We start from the raw sequence: 7,194 nt of genomic DNA, 5'->3' as shown, positions 1-7,194 counted from the left end.
AAGCAGAAGTTGTATCCTTTTTATGACCTAGCCTCAGAAGTCACAAGGTATCACTTCTGCCATACTTGATCAGAACGTAGATTCATAGGGTGGAGACCTAGGATCCACCTCTTGGGAGCCCCACCTCTTGGTGGTGTAAGTCACACTATAAAGAGAGCACAGGGAATTGAATAAACCTATTTCTATAGCCATCTTTATAAAATACAATCTACAGCGCCACTTAGAGGTAAATCTGAATGGATGATACAATATGAGTGGTAACTAGATGTTTTTGCAGTCTCCCCTACAGGATGTTGGGCATTTCTTGGTAGTAGATTTCATTAACATACCTAATGTTAATATTAACATTATTAAGCTGGAAACCAAGGTCCTTAGTATCCCCTCTTTTATATTGTTCCAGATTAGAGTTGGCCAAAAGAGAAACGAGTATGGGATTCGGTCGCCAGAAGTAAATCAATGGGCATTACTCCATGAAGACCATTGAGGATAGATACAGTGAGGAACAGAGTTGCTCAGCAGGTCCTGGCTTATCTTTGCTCCCCTCCACCAGGTTTCCAGCTCTCCCTCGTCTGCCCATGCCCACCATCAGGCATTTGGCTATGGACCTGTAGAGGCAGCAACTGTACGGATCATCAGCTTTTCAGAGACCTTACATAACTTCCTATTCTCATTCCTGCTTCAACGGCTGGAAATACTTCGATTCTCAGATTTTTCCCTATGACTCCAACTTATTCACCTGCATCAGTGCCTTAAGAAGAAGAGTTAGCCACTTTTCTTATTCTCCAGCTCCCTCTTTTTGAAGTTCAATATCTCAGCTCCTCCTACAGTTTTTTAAAGTCTAATTCCTACAATAAATCTTTGATTTGATAACACTCATAGTGTCTCTGTTTCTCTGTCTGGGCCCTGACTACAATTCATATTGAAAAATCTTGGGAGTATCTGGATCAGTGATAGCAGAAAATCCACGTCCTTCCTATTCAGACAATGTAAATGCTGGAGCATGGCAAGAGCCCAAGCCAAGAAGTCAAGAAGTGGAAGTGACAGCAAACCCGATAAATAGTCCTCTGGACAAAGCCACTAAGGTACTGCACCTCTAGCTCTGTGACGGCAACAGGTAGAGAGAGGTCGGTCTAGCTTTTCGTTTTTTTCTGTTAATAATGCCTGCATTCTGGAACCTGAGGCCCTATGAAGCTAGGAAATATATAGAATCATGAAGAGAGGAAGTGTTTCTTGGCAACTGACTAGTCTATAACAACACTGTCACTCATCAACAGTGAGTCCTGAAGTTCACAAAAGCCACGCCTTGGTTCACACAGTCATCTAATACCTGGGTAGAAGAGCACCCTCCAGACCTTGAGGGAATGACCTGCCTGACAAAACAAGAACAGTGAGTGTCTGTTAAAAAGAGCTTCCTTTGTAATACCAAGAGAACAGAAACAGAAGGGCTTCTATTTCAAGGCCAGTATCCCCTGGAGAGAGGACACGTTCCCCTTGGTTTTCCCACCTTCCCAATCTGGCGTCACTTCTTCAGGCTACACCTCTTTGAGCCCTGCCAGCAGGCATCAGTTAAGCTGCCACCTACAAGACATCCGCCTGAGCACTCTGTACCATCGTTACTTCTTATGGGAAGATAGCAAGTGTCTACCACTCATTCCAATCTTAGTCTAGGACCAGAGGAGGTTGTGTCTCAGCCCTTCACCTACAGGAGTAGAACTGCTCTTCTTTACTGCAAAATGTCATGTCAAAGCCAAGCCTCAGTCTTAGATTTCCTGAAAGAATGAGTAGAACTCTCAGGAAGGGGCCAGATCAGTGAGCCCCTAATGCACTAAGTACGTTGTTTTTCTAGCCCACTCAAGCTGGGAGAAGTAAAGAGTCTTTCACACAACAACCTCAGCCTCCATGTCTTTTTCCCAAAGTCATAGCTTGACAGAATCATCCTATTAACAATGGGCTGGGTACGGGTACCAATTATTAAATGACACTATTTGTGAAAGTAATATTGTATCTTAGATGCAGTCCTGTCAGAGGAATTAGACAAGAAAATGTCAAGGACAAAGCACAAGTATTCAAGCCCAGTATGTTTTTGTGCTTCTGCTGCCCTCCAGAACATTCTTCCAAGTCACCATGATCTAAAGCCAACTAAGCAAAATCAGACAATATCATCTTGAAACTCATTTTAATTGAATGCATTGGAAATACAGTGCTATAACAATACATACTCTAAAAAGGTAAGCTAAATTTTAAAAATCAGTTTAAATATTCTTTACATATGTAAAGCATCAAGTATTGATTTTATGTAACCAAGGATAAGAAGAGAAATTCACAGACAAGAGCAGTAGTTCTCAACTAGGAGCGATCTTGACCCCAGGGTATATTTGACAAGATCTGAAGATATTTTTGGTCATCACAACTGGGAGGAAGGGGGGTGCTGCCTCTGGCATTTAGCTGATAGAGGACAAGGGTGCTGCTAAACATTTTATGATGCACAAGACATCTCCCCTTACACTAATAAATAATTATCAGCCCAAAATGTTAATGTCTTAGGTGGGAAAATCTTGGACTAGGAACATCAAAAAATGAACTTAAATTTGTTGCCAGCAATCATGAATTTTAAATAAAGTGTGAAACTTCTAATCTAAGGTCACACTTTGAACCCCTTTCATCTTCCTTAAGCCTATATTCCAATCATAGTACTGATAGATGACCTATGGAATGAGAATTTCAAAAACACAAAACTCTGCTTACGATCAAGATAAGCATCTCCATAGCATAGAACCAGACAGCAATGTGAAATGGAGTGCCTTCCAGACTCTGGGTATAGGTGCAATGGCAGCCATGAGTTTGGTTCCTGTACACAGTGGAGACATGGGAAAAGAAACCAAGTTTCACTGTATGGAAGCAGGTTTTAAGAATAAGTTGAGACAAGCTGCTACACAGAACTCTCTGAAGCAAAGTCTTGCAGGAAGCTGAGTGCCCAGACAGGTAAAGGAAAAATACATAAATATTGACCAGTACCTGAGCCTAGCCACTCAGTGCCTGAATCTGTGATATCCTTAATGTCACCATGAGATAGGGACTTGAGTCACCACCATAAGAACTGCTTCTGGTCTTTGAGCCAAGGGGTCAGTGATGGTGACTACAAATGCACTAGACAGCAGAGAGGGTGAGAGAATAAATCTACACATCAAATTCCAAAATACATGAAGAAAATTAACACTAGAAAAGTTACTTTAAAAAATCAACAGAGCATAAATTTACTGTTAGTTGTTCAGTTGTTTCCAACTCTTTGTGACCCCCGTGGACTATAGCCCACCAGGCTCCTCTGTCCATGGAATTCTCCAGGCAAGAATACTGGAGTGAGTAGCCATTCCGTTCTTCAGGGGATCTTCCCAACTCATGGATCAAACCTGGCTCTCCTGCATTGTAGGCAGATTCTTTACCACTGAGTCACCCAACCAAGAGAGATTTGGCAATAGCCGGTGACATTTTTGATGATCTTAACTGGCAGGGTTAAGTGTACTACTGGCATCTAGCAGGTAGAAGCACTGGAAAATTCATCAGAATTCAGAATAGCATGATGAAAAAATTATTTTTATGTGAAATAGTAGTTAAAAGACAAAGAACAAATTAACTAACAGTAGTTCCAGGAAGGGTATTAGAAGGAATGCAATTGATACAATACTCAAAGATAAGGTAGATAAAATGGCTTAAAATATGAAGAAGTCTATGAGCACTATTAAAAGAGCACTCTAGCTACAAGCAGGATAAACAAAGATAAGTCTGCATCTAGACACATCAGAGTAAATCAACAGAGTATCAATGTGTAAAGAGAACTTTTTAAAAAACTACCAGGGGAAAGGAGAGAACACCTAAAAGTAATGACAATAAACAAGTTTCTTAATGTTTTCACTATCAGTAGATTTCTCATCAGTAGCAATAAATGCCAGAAAATAATGTAATGATATCCTCTAAAACCTTAGGGAAAGAATGCTTAACCTAAAATTCTATACTCAGCCACATTATCTTTCAAGAGTAGAAGCAAAATAAAAGTAATCTCAAACATAATAAAAATACCCATAGACTCTACATAAACAAGGATCTTTTTGTGTAAATAGAGGCAAAGGTGTTTATGTGTGTAATATCCATGTAAAACTGTATATAATCACATATATTTGTATAAACCACATGTATATTACACATATATGTGCATTCATGTTTTACAACTTTAGTTTCCAAACAAAGAGAGGAACAAAAACAGGGAGTATGTCTAAAACTATTACAACAATAAAGAAAGAGAGAGAAAAAAGAAAGAGGAAGAAAGAAGGAAAGGAATGGAGAAAGAGGAGGAAGCAGGGAGGGAGAAGGGTAGGGGCAAAGGGAAAGGGTGATAACCAGAAAGCAGAGCTGAGATAGTAGAAGCAAATCCAGTAGCGCCAATAACATAATAAATGCAAGAAGAGTAGACGAACTGTGTGTGCGTGCTCAGTGGTGTCTGACTCTTTGGGACTCCGTGGACTGCAGTCCACCAGGCTCCTCTGACCATGGGATTTCCCAGGCAAGAATACTAGAGTAGGTTACCATGCCATCCTCCAGGGGATCTTCCCAACCCAGGGATCAGTTGAGCCTGTATCTCCTGCACCTCCTACATTGACAAGTGGATTCTTTACCACTGAGCCACCTGGGAAGCCCAAATAACAGAGATTATGAAGAAAGAAAAATATATAGTTTGCAAGAGACTTGTTAAAGTGCATAAAAAGTTTGGAAATAAAGGTCTAGAAAAGATATATTATGAAAATATTAATCAAAATAACTCTCATGTTTCAAATATAAGTGTCCATTTCCTTCTCTGTAAAATAGTAATGATGGTGCATCATAATGCTAATCTCTCAAGATTAGGACATAATGTTCGAGTGTGTCACACAAGCCCAATTCATTATAAATACTCAGTCCCTGTTGGATTTAAATCTCTTATCCTGAAGCAGTGTTCTGAGAGCCCCCAGACCAGCTAAAGATCGTTCCTCCTCTTACAAACAGACTGCTTATCCTGGGGGTCAACACCGCCTTTTCCTGAGTTGGTGGCATGAGCTTCCACACCACTTTACTTTTTCCACCATACTGGGAAACTGGCAGCTTAGATTCAGAAATTAAGAGTCTATATTAGGTATTAATGCCTTCCAGGGTAAGGTATTCAGGGAATTTCACAGGTGCATTACAAAGATATAGAGACTAAAATCAGAACTCCAACTTCCTGGGACTCTGGAGGGAAAGAAGTGTGTTTTATGTTCCAGTCTCATCAGTGTTTAATATTCCTGGTAGATGAGTACACTAGGAAAAACAACTTCTAGGACTGAAAGAAGCTGTGAAAAGAGATCTGATCATACTGTTATTTACCAGATGGGGTCGAATTCTAAAATCCTGCTGGATGCAAAAAATACAAAATGTAAATGTTATAGCTTTTAGAATTTTCAAACAGCAATAGCTTAAATTCAAAACAGTGTCTTATAATTTAGTCTGAGGGTTTCAGCTTGTAATCTTCAGCATAGCGTAATAGTCCTATGATAATAATGTCTTCAGTTACACTTGGAAAGGCAAAATTTGACCATAAATATAAGGTAGAGTTTAGTTTTGACTTTAAATTATACAAAAGCTACACCTGCTTAGATATAAGGGGTGCCACACCTTCTGATAGTTTTTTTTTTTTCTTTTGAAAGGTTCCAAACCATGTATTTTCAATATTGTGTTTAGCAAGAAAATATTCTCAAGCACCTTATCCCAACCCAATGTCTGAGAAGCTGCCATTCTGAATCAACATTGCCCTAAATTTTGGAGCTAATGTGGAGCGAGATGCCAATTCTCACACCAAACCTATGTGAAAATTTTAACAAGATGTTCTCTCCTTTTATTTGATGTAGCAAGAGAAAAAGACAACTTCCCTGCTAGGAACTGGGAGAAGTCAAAAAATCAAAGGAAATCTTTTCAACGGAAGAAAAAAGAACACATCACATTTGTAATAACTTCTTTCTTGCTAACCATAAGATCCATAAAGACAAAAACTGTGGCTAAACTGGTAATAATAATACCTTTGACAGTAAATAATACCTTTGATATAAAATTAGCTATCATAGAGCCTGATCCAATAAGTGCCAATTGATTAACTCAGATGGGATTCTCTTGGACCAACCCTTCCTTCTTGATTTTTGTAATTGTTCACTTTCCAAATGAGTCCCCCCCCAATCCTTCTCCTTATTCCCTCATTCTCCCTTTAAAATGCCCAGTTACCTCTTTATAAATTGAAGTTGAATTCAGTTCTGGACTCTTTTCTTTATTACAATTATATGTCATTGATGAAAATCTGTCTTTACCACTTTGACTACCACCTGACTTTATCTTTGATAGTACTTGTATATTAAAATAAACTGACTTTTAAAACTGCCAACTTTAATAAATAGAACCATTCCAATTTTTAAGAACTGTTCAATAAAATCTATAAAGACGGGGAAAAATGAAAAGTAGAAGGAGATGATAAAGAAAGCCATAATGGTTATTTTGACTTTAACTTGACTGACACCACTAAGTTTATAAGGGAAATTTTGATGCTAATAAATATGAATCTTTTTGAGCTCCTCTGGAATGGAGAATACTAACACTTTGTCAGAAATAAATACAGAGAACCATTACAAGCCTTCCTTCCTCCATTCATCCTCTCAACAAATTCTATTGAGCACCTAGTATATCAAGAACCAACCAAGCAGGCAGAATAACCTGGCAGCCAAAAGCTATATGGAAATGAGAACTCAAGACTAATAAAAGGAAAAAACAAAACAGAGTCATGCATAATTTATTATTTATTATTATTATATCTTATTAACATTTGAGAAACTAGTAGGTACCAGCACTGTGCCAACCACAGACACATTTTTTTTAACTTTTAACTTTTTATTTTTTAACACCAAAAACAGCTTGTATTGAGGTATATCCAATTAACAATGTTGTGGTAGTTTCAGGTGAACAGCAAAGGGAATCAGCCATACATATACATGTATCCATTCTCCCCCAATAGAAAGACATGCCCAACCCCAGAACATCTTATCAAATGATCTGGGGATGGGCAGATCTGACCACTCAATTCTTACAGTCTTTCACATAGCTTCATACCCTATTGTTTCTTTCTTATCAATGAGAAAAAGAACACCA

At 38.6% G+C, this 7,194-nt stretch overlaps 1 long non-coding RNA gene across 1 annotated transcript; it reads left to right on the top strand.

Moving 5' to 3' along the window:
* The first annotated feature begins 1,243 nt into the window (after positions 1-1,243).
* Positions 1,244-6,305, top strand: LOC145507203 (uncharacterized). The gene is made up of 3 exons (XR_014054680.1): positions 1,244-1,387; positions 2,011-2,228; positions 5,712-6,305. It is a non-coding gene; the product is annotated as an uncharacterized LOC145507203 (long non-coding RNA).
* Positions 6,306-7,194: the final 889 nt, after the last annotated feature.

The sequence above is a fragment of the Giraffa tippelskirchi genome, chromosome 5 (genome assembly GCF_054371585.1).
Source record: "Giraffa tippelskirchi isolate mGirTip1 chromosome 5, T2T-mGirTip1v1.2.pri, whole genome shotgun sequence".
In the NCBI taxonomy this organism is placed as follows: Eukaryota; Metazoa; Chordata; class Mammalia; order Artiodactyla; family Giraffidae; genus Giraffa; species Giraffa tippelskirchi.
The sequence above is the reverse complement of the archived record's forward strand: the minus strand, read 5'-3'. Positions and strand labels throughout refer to the sequence as shown.